Source organism: Macaca nemestrina, chromosome 3 (assembly GCF_043159975.1).
Source record: "Macaca nemestrina isolate mMacNem1 chromosome 3, mMacNem.hap1, whole genome shotgun sequence".
Classification (NCBI taxonomy): domain Eukaryota; kingdom Metazoa; phylum Chordata; class Mammalia; order Primates; family Cercopithecidae; genus Macaca; species Macaca nemestrina.
The window spans coordinates 71,107,251-71,126,662 of NC_092127.1; the positions used below are offsets into that span (position 1 = coordinate 71,107,251).

The 19,412-nt window shown below is 38.9% G+C and overlaps 1 protein-coding gene across 3 annotated transcripts in view; it reads right to left on the bottom strand.

Moving 5' to 3' along the window:
• LOC105486196 (N-deacetylase and N-sulfotransferase 3) overlaps window positions 1–17,600 on the bottom strand; it is a 217,863-nt gene extending 200,263 nt beyond the window's left edge. For 2 of the 3 annotated variants that reach the window (XM_071093101.1, XM_071093103.1), the window contains exon 1: window positions 17,059–17,480. The gene's annotated coding sequence lies outside the window, so the exon portion shown is untranslated. Of the gene's footprint in view, window positions 1–17,058; window positions 17,481–17,507 lie in introns of those variants that run through there. The other variant, XM_071093102.1, reaches the window with a different exon arrangement.
• Between the last annotated feature and the right edge of the window lie 1,812 nt (window positions 17,601–19,412).

Consider the following 19,412-nt stretch of genomic DNA (forward strand, 5'->3'; position numbering starts at 1 on the left):
TAGGTATAGAATCATATCATCAGTGAAGAGAGATAATTTGACTTCTTTTTCTATTTAGATGCCTTATTTCTTTCTCTTGCCTGATTGCTTCTTTGAAGAAACATCTGCTCATGTCCTTTGCCTGTTTTTAAAGGGGGTCGTTTGTTTCTTTCTTATTGATCTGTTTAAGTTTCTTGTAGACTCTGGATATTACACCTTTGTTGGATGCATACTTTGTGAATATTTTCTCCCATTCTGTTGGTTGTCTGTTTACTCTGCTGATAGTTTCTTCTGCTGTTCAGAAGCTCTTTAGTTTAATTAGGTCCCACTAGTCAGCTTTTGTTTTTGTTGCAATTGCTTTTGGGGACTTAGCCAAAAATTCTTTGCCAAGGCTGATATAATGAACAGTATTTCTTAGATTTGCTTCTAAAATTTTTATAGTTTGATGTCCTGCATTTGAATTAATTTGCTTACTTAATTTGCTTAGGATTACAGACTAGGCAAATTACCTTGAGTTAATTTTTGTATATGGTACAAGGTAAGGGTCCGGTTTCATTCTTCTGCATGTGGCTAGTCATTTATCCCAGCACCATTTACTGAATAGTGAGTGCTTTACCTATTGCTTGCTTTTGTTGGCCTCGCCAAAGACCAGGTGATTGTAGGTGTGTGGCTTTATTTCTGAGTTTTCTATTGTGTTCCATTGGTCTATGTGTCTGCTTTTGTACCAGTACCACACTGTTTGGGTTACTGTAGCTTTGTAGTATAGTTTGAAGTCAGGTAGTGTGATGCTTCTGGCTTTGTTCTTTTTGCTTAGAATTGCTTTGGCTGTTTGGGCTCTTTTTTGGTTCCATGTGAATTTTAGAACAGTTTTTTTTCTATTTATTTAAAAATAACATTTGTAATATGATAGGAGTAGTGTTGAATCTGTAAATTGTTTTAAGAATCATGTCCATTTTAATGACACTGATTCTTCTAATCCATGAGCATGAAATGTATTTTCATTTATTTGTATTGTCTTTGATTTATTTAATCAGAATTTTTTAGTTCTCCTTGTAGAGATCTTTTACCTCCTTGACTAGCTGTATTGTTAGGTATTTCATTTTCTTTGTGGTTATTGTACATGGGATTGTATTCTTCATTGGACTCTCAGCTTTGGCATTACTGATGTATGTATAGGGACACTACTGATTTTTGTATATTGTTTTTTTATCCTGAAACTTTCCTGAAGTCATTTATCAGTTCTAAGGACCTTTTGGCAGAATCTTTAGCATTTTCTAGGTATAAAATCATATAATCAGCAAAGAGAAATAGTTTGACTTCTTTTTCTATTTGGATGCTTTATTTCTTTCTCTTGTCTGATTGCTCTAGCTAGGACTTCCAGTGCTATAGGAGTGGTAAGGGTGGGCATCCTTATCTCCTTCCAGTTCTCAAGAGTAGTGGTTCCAACTTTTGCCTGTTCAGTATGACACTGACTGTGAGTTTGTTATAGATGTCTCTTATTATTTTGAGATATGTTCTTTTAATGCCTAGACTGTTAAGGGTTTTTATCATGAAGGTATGTTGGATTTTATTGAAAGCTTTTCTGCATCTATTGAGATTATCATATGGTTTTGCTTTTAATTCTGTTTGTGTGGTAAATGACATTTATTGATTTGCATATGTTGAAACAGCCTTGCATCCTAGAAATAAAGCGGACCTGATTGTGGCCTATTAAATTTTTGATATGCTGCTGGATTTGGTTTGCTAGTATTCTGTTGAGAATTTCTGAATCTATGTTCATCAGAGATATTGGCCTGAGTTTTTTTCTTCATTGTGTCTCTGCCAGCTTTTGGTATCAGGCTGATGCTTGCTTCACAGAATGAGTGAGGAAGAAGCCCCTTCTCCTCAATTTTTTTGGGAATAATTTCAGTAGGATTGGTACCAGTTCATTTTAGTATGTCTGGTACAATTTGGCTGTGAATCAATCTGGTCCAGTGCTTTTTTTTGGTGGGCAGGTTTTTTTTTTTTTTTTTTTTTTTTTTTCTGATTCAATTTCAGAGCTTGATATTGGTCTTTTCAGAGTTTCAATCTCTTCATGATTCAGTTTTGGGAGATTGTGTTTCCAGGAATTTATCCATTTCCTCTAGATTTTCAAATTCATGTGAGCAGAGATATTCATAGTATCTTTAAGGATGTTTCTATTTCTGTGGGATTAGTTGTAATGTTATCTTTGTCATTTTTGATTGTTCTTTTTTGGATATTCTCTTTATTTTTCTTTGTTATTCTAGCTGATGGACTATCAGTCTTGTTTATTTTTTTCTAAGAACCAAATCTTGGTTTCATTGGTCTTTTATATGGATTTTGGCATCTCAGTTTCATTTAATTCTTCTTTAATGTTATTTATTTTTTTCTGCCAGCTGTGGGGGTATGTTTGTTCCTTTATTTTAGTTCCTTTAGGTACAAAGGTAGATTGTTAATTTGAGATCTTTCTAACTTCTTGATGAAGGCATTTAATGCTATAATCTTTCTTCTTCACACTAACTTAGCTGCATCCCAGAGATATTGGTAAGTTGTGTCCCTATCTTCATTAATTTCAAAGAATTTTTTTATTTCCGCCTTAATTTTGATGTTCACCAAGGAGTTATTCAGGAGCAAGTTGCTTAATTTCCATATAATTGTGTAGTTTTGAGAGATCTTCTTGAATTGATTTTTTTAATTGCACTGAGGTTGGTGAATGTTGTTGGTATGATTTCAGTTTTTTAAAATTTATTGAGACTTGCTTCATGAACAAACACGTGGTCAATCTTAGAATATGTTTTATGTGCAGATGAGAAAGATGTATATTTTGTGGTTGTTGGGTGGAGTGGTTCTGTAGATATCTATTAGATCTAGTTGGTCAGGTGACAAGTTTAAGTCCAGAGTTTATTAGTTTTCTGCCTTGAATATCTGTCTAATATTGTGAGTGCGGTGTTGACGTCTCTCATTATTATTGTGTAGTTGTCTAAGTTTTGCTGTGAGTGAAGAAGAACTCGTTTTATGAGTCTAGGTGCTCCAATGTTTGGTGTATATATATTTAGGATAGTTAAGTCTTGTTGTTGGATTATACTCTTTATCGTTATGTATTGCCCTTCTTTGTCTTTTTAAATTGTTATTGGTTTGAAGTTTGTTTTATCTAATATAAGAATAGTCACTCCTGATCTTTGTGTATTTTCCATTTGTACAGTAGATCTTTCTCCATCCTTTTACTTTGCCCCTGTGGGTACCATTACATGTGAAATTGGTCACATGAAGACAGCAGATGGTTGGGTCTTGTCCTTTTATCTACCTTGCCACTCTGTGTCTTTTAAGTGTGGCATTTAGCTCATTTACATTCAGGATTAGTATTGATCTGTGAGATTTTGGTCCTGTCATCATGTTGTTTGCTGGTTGTTATGAAGACTTGATTGTCTAGGTGGATTATAGTGCCTGCAGGCTATGCACTTAAGTGTGTTTTTGTGGTAGCAGGTGTTTCTTTTCAATTCCATGTTCAGCACTCCCTTAAGAACCTCTTGTAAGGCTGGTCTAGTTGAAATGAATTCATTCAGCATCTGCTTGTCTGAGAAGGATTTTCTATCTCTTTCTCCTAAGAAGCTTAGTTTGGTGCCATATGAAGTTCTTGGTTGGAATTTTTGTTTTTTAAAATGCTAAAAATAGGCTCCCAATCTTGTCTGGCTGTAATGTTTCTGCTGAAATGTCTGCTGCTAGCCTAATGGGGTCCCCTCTGTACATGACTTGACCATTCTTCTCTCTAGCTGCCTTTAAGATTTTTTCTTTTGCATTGACCTTGGTGAATCTGATGACTGTGTGCCTTAAGGATGGTCATATCACGTAGTATGCAGCCTAGGTTCTCTGTATTTCTTGAATTTGCAACTCAACCTCTCTAGTGTGATTAGGGAAATAGATTCACGGACTATATACTCAAATATATTTTCCTACTTGCTTATTCTGTCTCCTTCTCTCTCAAGGATGCTAATGAATCAAAAATTTGGTGTCTTTACATAACTCATATTTCTCAGAGGTTTTATTCATTTTTAACAACTATTTTTCTTTAGTTTTGTCTGACTGAGTTGGCCCAAAGATCCAGTCTTCAAGTTCTGAAGTTCTTTTCTCAGTTTGGTCTAATCTGCTGTTAATACTTCTAATTGTATTATGAAATTCTTATACTGAATTTTTCAGGTCTACTAATTCAGTTTAATTCTTTCTTAAAATGGATATTTCATATTTCATCTCTTGGATAGTATAAATAAATTCCTTGAATTGGGTTTCAGTTTTCTTCTGAATCTCAACCCTTCTTGCCATCCAGATTCTGAATTCTATGTCTGTCATTTCAGTCATTTCAGACTGGTTGAGAACCACTGCTGGGGAGCTGGTGGATTCATTTGGAGTAAAGGAGACACTCTGACTTTTCAAATTGCCAGAGTTCTTACCATGATTCTTTTGCATCTAAGAAGTCCAGTGTTTCTTTAACAATGATGTAATTTGAGTATTTCAGTTGGATTTGTTTCTGGATGTTTTCACATGCCTAAGCCTCTCTACAGGGCCTTTATTTGTGGCTGAATTCTTGCTCTTGGTTTCACAGGAGTGTATAGCAGCAAAATATTTTTGGCATTGTAGTTTGGGCTGGGATCCAGTAGATGATGCTGAAGAGTAATAGGCAGTAGATAGCCTCTTGTCTAGCTGCATGGCTCCTCTGTATTTCTCATATTTGCAGCCATGCTCTGCAGTGGGCAGGGAGAGACGTGACTTCCTCACCATGTCAACTCTTGGAACTTGGGGGAGCCCCTCTGATCACTGACATTGTGTCTGCATTTCTTTTGTTAGGTGGTCTGGGCTGCAGGACTCCCTGGCCAGAAGTTGCAGCAGGTAGATGGGAGACAACCTTTCCCGGCCAGTCCTGGGGAGGAGGCATGGCCCCTCCCACTCCAGCCCATGAATGCGCGTCTCACCCCTCTCAGTGGTTTGAGAGTGTGAGCTCCTCTCCCACTTGAGTGCCAGCCACAGAACTTGGCTTGGCATTACTGAGCTGGCTGCTGCAGCCCTCAGGCACTTTAATCGGCTTGGGGCTCCATCCCTCAGGCACTTGGAATTGGATTCTGGCTGCTCTGAGGAATCCAAAGTGCTCCCAAGCCACCAGGAATATATAATTGGGTGGAGCAAGGTACCCGGGCTGGGCAACAGAGGCCGTACTGTGCATATGTTCCTGCAGGGTTGCTAGGGTGTGGCCCTGAGAGGGGCTGGCAGGCTGGAAGGCCTGCAGAACAAACATGACCCAATTCCACAGGGAAGTCAGCTCTACTTTCTTCTGGACCAGTGGTCAGCTGCGGCTAGAGGTTTCTGGAGGGAAATGGGGAGACCTGGGTTATGGACGCCTATTACCATGTTCTGCCAGAGCTGCACCATGTACAAAGTCCCCTGTTTCATGCTGGATGAAGCTGTCTTTCTCTACTCTGCAATCAGATCCCCTTGTCAGATCAAATGTCCATGAGGTTGCGAGGCCCTCTAAGCCAGCATCCCATAGGCCCATGGTGAGGGTGGGCAATCCCTCAGTCCCATCATGAACCTATTCCCCAGGGGTTGTTCAGGGCCAGGGACTAGCCCACGCATTCCAGTACCCTGTGCCTGCCTTCTCCCTTCTCAGCCTCAGCATCTGCATTGCATCTCCATCTAAACATTTTCTCTCTTGAGATCTGTCCAAATTATGTTGGTTTACTCAAACCCTTGGTTTTTCTCTGTGGGAGTAGCACTTCTTTGCTGCATCTAGTTGACCATCTTGCCTTCCCCCTGTGGAATTCCTGGGTGTTTCTTAGAGCAAAAGCTTATTAGAGTTTTATGGTCCTGGAACTTTACAAGAAATTATAATGGAGTATAAAAAAAATTAAGATAGGTCTTGTGACTGTACATAAGGCAGGCTAAAAGCTAGCTGGTACAACAATAAGCAAAGGTGAAAAATGCTGTATTTAGTGTTTGTCATAAGATTAGAGTCTACTGCACATCTGCTTCTTATTCATTGTGTCATTTGGGCCCCTGTACCAAGTAAAATGATGAAGTTAGAATAAATGATCACCAATTAACATTCTAGTTGCAAAATTCTATGACATAAACAATGAACAATATTTTGAACAATATGTTTATCTTTATGAATAACATAATGTTCTAGACTAGAATTGTAGGATATTTATAGGATATTATATTTACAAGATAAATGTGTTATCTTTTAAATTATATATTGGAGTTCATTCCTTAAAATATTTAGAGTATATATGTCATGCATTCGAATATTTATGGGGTAGCTCTCCTGCTATTTAAAATATAAATATTCAGCAGACTGAATTTATTTAAAACATTCTAAATTATAAAGCAGAGATAGTGACAAGAATGATAATAATGTGAGGGTTGTGGGTTACAGACAATGACTATAACAGGATGAGAGAAGAAAGAGTCCATGGCAAGTGGGGGAGTCTGTGGAATGCTCCAGGGGGTAGGGAGGCTGTACTGTGGAGTAGGATTTGGGTAGAGCCTTGAAGGATGGGAGTAATTTGAACAGACATTTGAGATAGAGGGAATGTTACAGAGGCAGGAATGAGCACAAAATTGGGTAAGGATCATGAATAATGAGTGGGAGGAAAGAGTGAGAAATACTTAAAAAATAAATTTGACTATGTATGGGTAACCCAGATTATGATAAGACTTGAGAGTATAGAGGTTGTGAAAGTCTGTAGGAAGGTCTTATGGTTTGTATGTGTCCTGAAAAGTTTGTGTGCTGGAAATTTAATTCCCAATGCAACAGTGTTGGGAGGTGAGGCCTCAGAAGAGGTGAGTAGGTCATGAGGGGTCCTCCCTAATGAATAGATAAATGTCATTATCTTGGGAGCGGGTTACTTATCTCAAGGGTGTCATAAAAGCAAGTTTGGCTGGCTCTTGCTCTCTTGCCCCTTTGTGCATGCTGTCTGCCCTTCAATCTTCTACCATGAGATGACACAGTAAGAAGACCCTCACCAGATGCCAGCACCATGCTCTCAGACTTCCAAATCTCCAGAACTGTGAGCCATATAAATTGTTAATGTTTATAAATTACCCAGTCTGTGGTATTCTGTTAGAGACACACAACTTTTCTTGATTAGGGGGATAACATAACAGATTTTTCTGGGACAAGAATTAATAACATGGAGAATATCATAGAGCAATCTTAGAGAGTTGATCTGGCAGGCCAGTGCAGTCTCATTTCTCACAATGTAGTCGTAAACTGCTAATCATCATAGGTGAGGGGGAATTGTAGGGAAGGGTTCTGGTATAGGTACAGATGATATTTAAGCAAATAAAAATTTACCTGGACAACAGAGTTTTCATTGTAATTATGTTATTTCATTTTGATAAGTAATTGCACTTTTAAAGTTATGTACATGCTTATGACTATAATATTCTGGAGCGTAACAGCAGAATACGAAATCTCATATCTTCCCATTTCTGTGTTTCAATTTTACCTGTGAAGTGTTTTTGACTAGATATAAAATGTATTGCTACATTTTCCATTTTAGATAGTAGCGTTTTATAATTTGTTCCCTTTGTCAAAAGTGAAAGGCATGTAACTTATACAATTCTTACCTATGATGAGGCAGAGTGGTGAGGAGTGTATGCTCTCACTGTTTAGGACAGGTATTAGGAATCTATCAAAGTTACCTTCTCTGTTAGCCATTATAAAATGCTGAAGGACATTTCTTTTCCATTATACTCTTCAAGTTTCCTTCTGAAGCTAAAGAAAATTCCAGTGCATGTCCCTGAGGAATTGGTCTAACATATTTAAATGCATACATTAAAATTCTCCTGTTTTCTGCAAACCTTTTTCAATTGCACATCTCACTTTGCCATGCCAACTTCAGTCTCTGGTGCAGATTCTTAGAGCTTTCTATTCATACTACAAACTCATCCAAGGACAGCAACTTCCCATTCTCTTCCATGTTTCTGCTAACTCTGAAAACTTCAGGATGGACTGAACCGTTGCTGTCACTCCTCCTGTGGAAGGTGGCACCATAGCAGTAGGCAGAGGCAAAGGTACAGACTTCACCTGAGCCCTTCATTTTTGAGGCATCATGCAGATGGATGAATATGGAAAATTAAGCTCCTCGCCACAATTGCCCTGTGGTGCCTTCTCTGACTTTCCAAACTTGATAAGACCAGTGGGTATACATGGTCTTTGTGAAAAGAACATCTCCTTTGTACTTGTTGCCATAATTAAAATTTTGTTTAAAGTCAGCCTCTCTGTATGCCTGGAAGCTCGAAGAGGGTTGAGATAATACCTTTCTTTTGTCTATCATTGCACCACTTGTGCCAGGAGCAATGACTTTTTGCGGAATTAATGGAATCCAATGGCATCTTACTCCTGTGGGTTAATTTGACACTTTTACTTTATTCTAATGCTTTAACTTATCTGTTGAAGTTACAGATAACTATCACATTCAATGTTAAGTTAATATAATCATAGCATCCCAACATGGGATAAATTTAATATCATAATATCTATGGTAGATAAAACCTTCAACCACCAAAAATAATTATCATTATGCAATTAGTGATAACCTACTTTGGAATTAGTGCTGTAGTAAGTACTGTGGACACCACAGAAGTATATTAGGATATTAGGAATAATTCTTTCCCCTAGAGAACGGACTCTATTAAGGGAAATGAGACTTGTGAAACAGCAGCCAACAGTATGTTGTACATAATAAATAGTGATTTATGCAGTATAGACTATCTGTTACAGGTTTCAGAAGAGAGAGAGAGACAGACACACACACACACAGAGATTAGTGAAGCTTAGTAAAGTCAGTGGCAGTTTCTAAGATACATGGTGCTTGAAAGTGACATGTCATGATGCACTGGGTTTGAATATGAGGATGGGGACAACATGCCAGGCAAAACTCCCTGGCAAGGTTGAAGAAATGAAATGGTTACAATGCACTTAGCACAGAGTGAAATTAACTAAAATATAGGATACTATGTTTTGGGTTGAAAATGGAAAAAATATTTGATTAAAAGAGTGCTGCAGATTAATGAAAGTCCTTGGAAGTGATTGTGAAGTACAAGGGTATGAACTTGAAAATAAAGAGCATTGGGTGCATTTGAACAGACGGATTTGATAAAGATAGTGTTTACAGATGATTAGTGTAGTAGTGACACCCAGAATGATGAACAGCAGTAATATGAACAGAGAGAGAACATGCCACACTGTGCAGAGTGAAGAAGTAGGCAGAGTCAAGACAGTCTCAGCTAAGAGGCTGCTGCTGTAATCCATGTGTGAGGTGGTATAGGTCCAGACTAAGGTGGTTTTGAGAGAGAGTGGAAATGAGGAATATTTGGGAAGAAAGAAGAAAAGAACATGCTTATCGTTAAATTATGGTTGGGGGGTGGTAGCAGGCTTGGGGACTAGAAGATAAAGATGCCAGTATAATAGAAACATAAAACTAAGAGGGGAAATTGGCTTGACTCAGTGATGCACACTTCAGATTCACATAGATAGATGGACTAAGTTATACATGATTAGATAACAAAATCACAATGTTATATAAAATAGTTGGATGTAGACAAATAAAAAAAGTCAAGAAAATCTTTGGAATTGATAGGTTACAGGCACATCTGAATGTGCTACAAAAACCAATTCCTCAGGAAAGCCTCTGCTGACCAACTCTATTCTTCCCCTTTAGACCAGGCTCCCTTTGGAGACTTTATCATAACTCTTATGAAATATTAACAGTATTATTTGTCTAATGTCTGTCTTCCTGGTTAGACTGAAATTTCCAAGGGCATAGGGCTCATTTTTTTTCCCAGTAACTCTTCAAATTTTTTAAAAAGAAATGAGATTAAAATACTTTTAAAAGCCAACAAGATCAACATGTAAACATTTCAGTATAGTGATGAATATATTCTTGAAATGCTATCAAAAAATACATAGAAAATTGAAGACTTCTGCATAGTCAGTAGGGTACTCTGAATAAGTACAGAACAAGCATACTAGCCTGCATGTGAGAGAGTTCCCATGGACACAATTGTCTTGATCAGCAGTACAGAACTGACAGTTGTGACTGAATTCTGCTCCATATTCAACCTATGATGAGGACTATGCTGAGTGATCAAGAAACTATTCTAAATTTTAAAAATCAACAAATCACTTAGACAGGCATTCTGAAATAGTTAGGTTCAAGAAAGTTACAAGGTTGGATAAGTTATAAATGTCACTACATCATCAAGATTTCCTATAAGGCACCCTGAAGGAAATAGTATGAGATGGGAATATACAGAATAACAATAGTAATGCAGCTAATATTAATAAACACTTACATAGGTACTGAAATTGTGTTGGACCCTTTAGAGGCGAAGTAACCTGCCCATGATGTCACAGCTAGTAGAGGTAGAACTGAAATATGAACTCCAACAGCCTGCATCAAAGATACCATACACCTGGGAAGATAACTGCAACGCAATCCTTCCATGCTAGGAACAAATAGGAAATGCATCTTGGGCAGCTATTATCTTTAGATGCTGCAGTTTCCTTCTAAGCAAATGGGCTACTGTGATATCTCCTAAGGGGATTTTAATGAGGGTTAAAGCTCTTAGAGGCTGGGTGCAGTCGCTCACCCCTATAATCCCAGCACAAGGGGAGGCTGAGGTGGGCAGGTCACTTGAGCTCAGGGGTGGAGACCAGCCTGGGCAACACAGCAAAACCTCATCTCTACAAAAAATATAATATTATATATAAATATATATATATATATATATATTTTTTTTTTCGGACATATATATGTTGGATATGGTGGCAGGTGGTCCCAGCTACTTGGGAGGCTGAAGTGGTTGGATCGCTTGAGCTTGGGAGGTGGAGGCTACAGTGAGCCATTATCATACCACTGCACTCCAGCCTGGGCGACAGAGTAAAATCCTGTCTCAAAAACAGCAACAACAAAAATCGAACTCTTATAATAGTGTTTGGCACATACAACGAACAAACGAAATTTATCTGCTATGATGATGATAGTAGAAATATCACAGGAAATGAGGGAAATATCCTGAAGATGACCAATGACATTTCATACACTAAGCATTCATAAAGGGACAGCTATGAGCATTTTAGCTTAAGCAGAGTTGTGGGAAGCATATAAGCCCACCCTTAGTGCAGAGGTCTAAAGTCAGATGGATCTTAGAACAAAGAAAGGCTCAATCAGAGGCATAACCAGCACCATGTCCTTGGGCTTCTTTTCACCCCTCCCCCTTTCCTTAGATGAGCTCATATACTTCTTGGTTTTCACTACCATCTATACTCTAGTAAATTCCGAATGTTCATTCGTAACTCAGACCTCCTTCCTCTAAGCTCTAGGATTTTATATTGAACTATCAACTTGATATAATAGCAACAACAACTCACATCGACTGTGCCCTTTCTTATTATATTCCAGCCACTATTTGGCTCCACTAGAATCATGTCACAAGCAAACTTAACCTATCTAAAACTGAATGTATGATCTTTCTGCTAAAACCATCCTCATGGTCCCACAATCACCTACGTGCATCCTTAACACTTTCTTTTACTTGCAGCAACTAATCTCACCACAGATGTTCTTGGCTCCTTCTACCATTTTCTCAATGCAGCATCAAAGTGGATCTCTGTTGCTTCTTTCCAGCTGAGATCCTATCAATGGCCGCTTATTTCACTTGCTGGTTAAAATTCATATTCTTGTACATGTCCCACAAGACCCTGTGTGGCATGCTTCCCACTTTTATCTCTCAGGCCTGGTTACATGATGCTCTCCCTTCTAAGTTCCAGGCAAGTGGGTCCTCTTTCAGTTCCCAAAAGAGATAATCTCTTTTCTGTCTCAGGGTCTTTCTACATGCTGTTACCTTTGTCTGAAAGTTTTTTCTCCACTTCCCCATCTGGTTTCATCTTCCAAATCCTATGGTTCTAAGTATAAATATCCCTGCCTCACAAAAGTCTTCCCTGATCCTCCTGATCCGTCAGGCCTCCCTGTCACACATTCTCACATCACTCTCTACTTTACCTCTGTCGTGTGTTCCAAAGTTATAATTAGTTACGTGATTTTCTGTTATAATTAGTTACACAATTTTTCTCCGTAGCTTGGAAGCATCAGTAAGTACTCGTCCTGTTCACTTCTATATTTTTAATGTCTAATAGAGTGCTTGAAGTGAGAACAGCCTATTGAATATTTGTTGAATGAGTGAAAAAGGCCTCTACTAAATTTTACAAATAGCAGCTGGCACTCACAAACTAGGGCAATATTTAAGTCAAACCATCTTGCATGAACGGCTACCTTCATCAGTCACACCGGCCTCAAACAGTCAAGGCGATAATATAAACATTGCGAATAGCAGTGACCACCTTGATCAGAGCCATAAATCAGGCATATCCAGGATGTGCTTTTCACCGAAATTTACTCAACTACTTATTTTTTCCATTCTGAGATTTTTCAGAATTCAGCGTGAATACAGTTGCTGTGCAATGCATCTGTTTTTAAAAAGACTCCACCAAGCAAATATTAGCCATTAATTATTTGCCATTAACAAAAGGCAGAGGAAGCAATTAGTTTTTGGAATCACAGACAATTCCATAACATAGTGAAAGAACTCAATATATACAAACATACATTTTGCAAAGTATTGCAATATCTGCAAGGGGAAGTGCCTGCTTGTCAATGTAACCTATCTTTTCTCTTCCACTAACACCCACCATCATCCCAAAGTAAAAATCAATTTCTAAATGAAATAGAATCATGTTAAAGTTGGCAGTACAAGAAAAGTGAAAAAAGATTACCATCTGGAAAATGAGTATTAATAACTAAAGAGCTTCAGGTTCTAACATAAATGAAAGATATTTAAAAGATCTTGAACAATATTCCCTTTTCTGAAAAAGGAATGAATTATAAAACTATATTTTATAATGTCGAAAAATGCAGTGGGAGGCCTCAAATACATGGATTTGCTAAAAGTAATTTAGTAATAATATTGAAAATTGACAAGAGCAAGCTTTTCTTCGGGAAAGAATGTGTGAAATTGTGTCATGTTAATTAAACCCTGCTGTGGTAGGCAAGTAAGAAGCTGATTTACATGGAGTATGACCAAGAATACACTCTGTCTCTAGAACTGTAATTTTTAAAAGATGGATGGGAGAAAAGCTGCACTTGAGGGCATTAGCTTTGTTTGGTACATTAAATGGAAAATGACTTTCTATTGTCATTCTCCCTCCGTCTTTGTATTAGAAATTATGAAGGGAAGACTATATTTTATTCACCTCCCTCAGTGTTATGCCATCCAGTGATGCAAGAGAAGAAAACCACCCCACTGCTGTTTGCTGTTTATTCTGTCCTACATGACTGAAGGGGGAAAATGTCTGCCTTTACCCTCTAAGATTGGACCGGAATGCATGTATCAAAACATGCCGACATATTCTGTCACACATGCTCACATATGACATATATGAGTGCTGACAATGCAGCTTTTAGGATCTAATCCAAACCTTTTATTTGTCCTTCATTAGACTCATGGGAACAAGAGAGTGTTAACCTGGCCTCTCATTGGTTGCCTGGACCATAAGATGTAAAGTTACAGATCAGTGTTGGCTATGTTTTAGGGCAGGTTACATGAACCAGAGAAGGAAAGACGGCCAATCTGCAGAGAGAAGATGATGCAAACAGAGTAGAGACAAATAATGAAAAATGCGATATAGGGAGTCTTGAGGAGGTTGAAGGTTCTATTACTTTCTATTCTATGGACACATCAATAAAGGAGTCAGGTAAATTATTCTTCTGTTACCTTGGGCACTTTTTGGAACAAGTGAGACTCAACCTAACAGGGGTAGCAAAAGAAGACAAAGAAATCACCTGAACTAGACCATATATACTTAACTAGGGAAGGCACCACGTTTAATTGTCCTGTGGACTGCTTTATGCCTGGCACAAAAGTAGATGCTTAGTAAATACCTCCTGGGTGAATGAATGAATATTTCGTATGTAAGGGAAGTGGTGGAGATTGTTGGAGTGGTATATGGATTGCCTCTATTACATCAAGAGGCATATCAAGAACAAATATTTGAAACCTACAGAGAGACAATGTAGTATAATGGTTAAAGGAATGTGTGCTGGAGCCAGACTCAAACTGAATACCAGCTTCACCACTTTCCAAGGATGTGATCTTAGGCAGGTAGGTAACCTCTCAGTGCCTCAATTTCCTCATTTGTGAAGTAGGAATAATATTTACCTTAAATAATCTTTGTGAAGGTTATATAAGCTAAAAATGAATATGTAAAGTAGAACAGGGCCTGGTACAAGGTAACCATTCTACGAGCATAAACTGTAACATCCCTACTACCAAAAATCTAGACAGTAGTACTTATCATCAAGTTAAACTTTGTATTATTTACTGATGTTTTCTTATCTGTCTTCGTTCTGTCCTCCAGAGTGATTTCTAAAATGTTGAACAAACAGGATAAAAAAGGGTCTCTGGAATCCTCGTTTTTCAGGTGAAGAAATCAAGCCCCAGAGCCAGCAAGGGAGCTGTTCAAGGCCACTCCTCTCTTGGCAGAGCCAGGCCTAGAATTTAGGTCTACTTTCGTGTTATTTTCAAATACTTGAATGAAACAAAAACATTCAGCAATGAAATGTGTGTACAATGGATACTCACCATTGAGATGCTTAAAAGTTTTAGGATAGGACTGCAATAATTTATTTTTAAGCTCTTATTTGGCAACGGATAATCCAGAATTATAGCCCTCAGTAATTTGTAGAAGATTTTGGGAAATAATTTATTACAGACATTAATTAATTGTAGTAGGTCCTGACTACTTTTTTTCTTGTTCTATAACTTACATGAAATCCATGAAAATGTTCAGAGTAACATGAAAGAATAAATCACTCATTGTGATATCCAGGTATCTAAGAGTATAGTTTTTTACTATAAACAAACAGACAAACAAAGAAATATGAAAATCACCCTTTACTATTCTAAGAGAAACTTCAGTCATAAAATAGTTCTGAGCATTGTTCAGACTAATTATCTTTATAATATAGGTCGTTACTTTTGTGGCCTGGCAGCATTCCCTAATCTGGACAGGTGTTCAGAGTTCATGCATTTCAGTATGAATGCTCATTTATAATAGACATAGCACAGGGAAAGTAAACTTCCACTGTTTTCCCTTACTGTCTGAACTGTGAAGCAATTAGAAATTCAAGGCATTCATTTAGTTGAGAATAGTGTTTTTAACCTTAATTTAATTTCCCTGGTTTTATAGTGTATATAAATCGCAAAGTATTTATATGTAGTTTTAAAAAATTATTTTGCATCTTAATAAATGCACGTTTAAGTTTAGAAATTGACTCTAATCACCAAAAAGCAGCTGAAACTCAACCAGGTTTCAAGGAAGTCATATAATCAGAGTCCCAAGATTAAAAGAAAAAGACTGTAATTTCTTTACAGTTTTAAAATTTTGAAATGACAGGTAGACAAATAGTTACATTTTAGCTTATAATAACTTCTTCAGCAGAACACATGGCTTAGAAAAAGAACCTCCAATGCCTGCTTATCTCTTCTACTGTATATTTTTTAACAAACTTTTCAGTTACACCAAAAATTACTCTAACATTTGCTGCAATGATCAGAAATAATGCTTTTCTCAAGAAAATTAATTAAAAGAGAAGGCATATATAACTCCACCAAACTAAACTATAATAAATATCTCCAGAAAGAGATAAGTTTTATTTTATCTAAAACATTTGAGTAATGTGAGGATCCTTCATTTTAAAGACTATGAAGAAAATTAACTCATGTGACAAGCTTATAATTAACATTATTTACACAAAGAAACAAATCTTCTGTTTTACCATCAAGATGATAAAGAAAAACAATAACAAAATTAGAAATGGAAGATACTGTGTTAACCAGAGAAATTTTTTAAAAAAGAGCTTATCTTAGGCAAGCCTCTTTTTATGTTCAGTACTAGTTTTAAAAGGAGCCTCTTTCAAACTTATATTTGAAATCTCCATCTCAAATATAATATTGATAAAAGGCTATGGATGAAGAAAAAGGAGAAGAAAATTCCTTTCAGCTGAATATCGGATATTCTAGAGTTTCTCTGCCATATCATTCTGCTCTCTGGTGGTGAACAGCATTGCTCAGTAGTTGATAATATGATATTTTCTAAGGGAAAAAGAAAAAAAAAAAAAAAGACTGTGTCCCAGATCAGTTGCACCCATCTCAATATTTGATTTGTATTTTAATTTAATACAAATGTATTAAGAATGTAGCTGTTTGCATTGTCTAGAAGTGTTTTCTTCTAAACTCTTCCAGATTACATATGTTGCTATATTTAAATACATTTATAAAGAATATAGATACTAATACATTTTCAACATTAAATAACTCTGATGTTTAAACAGCATCCAGCTATTAGAAAAACTATTTGAAAAAGGATCTGAGTAAACCCTTTAAAGATGTCACTCTGCTTTCACTTGCCCCCACAAAATGGATATATTAAATAGAAGATATATCATTTTCTTTATATTTAAAATTTCTGTATATTTGATACCTAGAGTGATTCTTTCCATTTCCATTTAATTTTATTAATTGTATAGTTTTAAATAATGTCTATAAACTGCATCAAATAGAAAGCCTTTTGAGGATCATTACTGTGTAGATAGGCAGGTAGCTTAGTTTTAAGTCTCTGATGTTCCTTATAAAATTCTGTCAAGACAACAGACATGTGATCTGTTAAACAAATCTACTTCAGAATCATTATAAGCTGGTGAATATCTTAAACAATTACAAGAGGTCATTTCTTTAGTACTGTAATTTTACGGAAGGGAAGCTTTACAATCATCCCTGAATGAGACGGTCCTTTGTTTCACTTAATTTAATCAAAATGCTCTATATTTCTTCTTCAAGAATAAAATGAGGCACTTGTTCAATCTTGAAATTTTTAGATTATTTGAAAACAAAGTTGTTATCTCTTAAAAGCCCCTACATTTATGAGTGAAGCATTAATGCACAGTATAAATAAATAAATACACTTACCTGGAATTAAAGTTCAGAGCTGAAAATGCTTGAGAAAGTTGCAATAGATGGAAAAGAAACGGAAACAGTACCACTCGCTACCATCGGCTCAGGCTTTTTGACTTTACAAGTGGCAGCAACACCAGTCCTGGCCCAGTACTCTCATGTTATGTAACATCTTATTAATATTAGCCACCAAACTGCTACCAAGCTGGTGAGGCACTAGAGGGCAAGAGTGTCACATGCAAGATCCGTCGCCAAGGGACCGGCTTTGGTACCACTTGGGGGAAGACAGATGCTAACTAAGCTGATAAATAACAGGATGCCCGAATACAACAGAAAACTTGAAACGTTCCTCAAAGAATATTTTACATGTCAATTTTCTGACTAGCGGAAGAGTTAACAGGTTAATAAATATGCGCAAGCAAATAACCACACCATGAAAAACTTTGAGGATTATATTTACTAACCCACAGTCACTCAAGAGGATGTTTGTTTTTTTCTTTCCATTGTCTAAATAAACTTATTTAAAACAGGAGAAAAAAAAGCTGGTTAAATAAAACGAGGGTCGGTTTCACGACTCCCTCATTCCAAGCGGCGAGAAACTTGTCTGGTCGAGGTGCCGCCTCTGGAGTCCGCATTCCAAGGCGCCCGGCTCGGGTTTCTGGGCGAGGAGAAGACCGGCCCCGTCCTTCATGGAGATTACCTGGGGCTGCAGCCGTCCGTGGGCTCCTCCTTCCCTCGGGTCTTCGACCTCAGCCGCTCCCCAGGGCCCTGCGTCCGGGTGGCTCTCAGGTGCTACGCGGTGCCCGGGGTCCGGCGGGGACGACGAGCGGGCGACCCCTCCCCTCTGCGACCGGGATCTCCGCGGACACAGCTGGTGGCGACTCCGGCCGCTCAGGCAGCGGCTGCGGGGCAAGAGCAGCCGGCGCGCCGGGGACTCCTGCGCTGGAGAACCGCGGTCCCGGGACCCGCCCGGCCGCGCCGCCGCCGCCGCCCTCGCCACCGCCTCCCGTGGCGGGAGCCGCCGCCTCCCAGCTCCCAGCCCGCGCGCGCCCACCCCGGGGAAGGGGAGGGAGCAGGAGCTGAGGACTCGAGACGCCTCCATCGGCCGGGCTCCCGCCCGGACCGGCCCTGCGATCTGGCTGCCCGGGCCTGGACAAGGAGACCCCGGGGGTTCCGCCCCGGCCTGCCAGTTCCGACCACCCCTCCCGGCGGCTTGGCGGCGGCCGCCAAGGATGAAACGTCTTGTGCGGCCAGGGAAAGGGGTGCGAGTCCCCGAGGCGACGCTGGAAGGGTGGGGCGCACCCGCGCGGTCCCCTCCTGTCGCGCTCCTGCGGTTGGCACTGGACACAGGGCGGCTGCGAGGCTGCAAGAGTTTCCTCTGTTCTCCAGTTTTTTTCAAAGGCCATGTGTTCCAGCTCCTGAAGACAAGTGGAAGGCCAGCAACTGAAGAGATATTTTGGATTCAAGGTGTGAGGTTACCCTCTCCAGAACTATAGTATGAGTAGAAGTCTGAATCGAATGATATATATTTTTTAAAATTTCATTTGATTCCACTAACATGTGAATTTTATTAAGTGAGTCTACTAATGATACTTTGTATTGGTCATTTGTGGTTTTGCTTCCCAACACTCACTCTTGTTGAAACAGTACCCCAGTTTATTTTGGAAGATCCAACCACTTGATCCCACCCCGCAGCCCATTTGCTTTAGGTGATGTCAGCCGCTGCTCTGACCCCCTGGTAGATCCACAGCTCAGGTCTGGCCAGGGGTAGCTTTATGTCCTGGTAGCATGAGTGGGTATGTAACACAAGTCTGGCCAATCAGACACAAAACCACCATTCTGGGACTTTTTTTTTTTTTTTTTTCTCCTTCCCTTGAAGAAGTGGACTCTCTTCTACTGGACTTTGCAAAATGAAGATGTGAACTTAGAGCTTCTCGTGTTTCCATGAGAAGTCTGAAAATAAAGCTGATTCTCAGGAAGGCAGACCTGGGAGTGGGAGAAAAGTGAAACCCAGATGGAGATTTTCGAGCTTGGAATCGAGCTATGGCTGTAATACGTTCTATCTCTGGATATTTTCATTCATAAACAAATACATTAACTTTTTTTTTTTTTTTGAGACAGAGTCTCTCTCTGTCGCCCAGGCTGGAGTGCAGTGGCGCCATCTCAGCTCACTGCAAGCTCTGCCTCTCGGGTTCACACTATTCTCCTGCCTCAGCCTCCGGAGTAGCTGGGACTACAGGCGCCGGCCACTAGGCCTGGCTAATTTTTTGTATTTTTGGTAGAGGCAGGTTTTCACCATGTTAGCCAGGACGGTCTCGATCTCTTGACCTCGTGATCCGCCCGCCTCTGCCTCCCAAAGTGCTGGGATC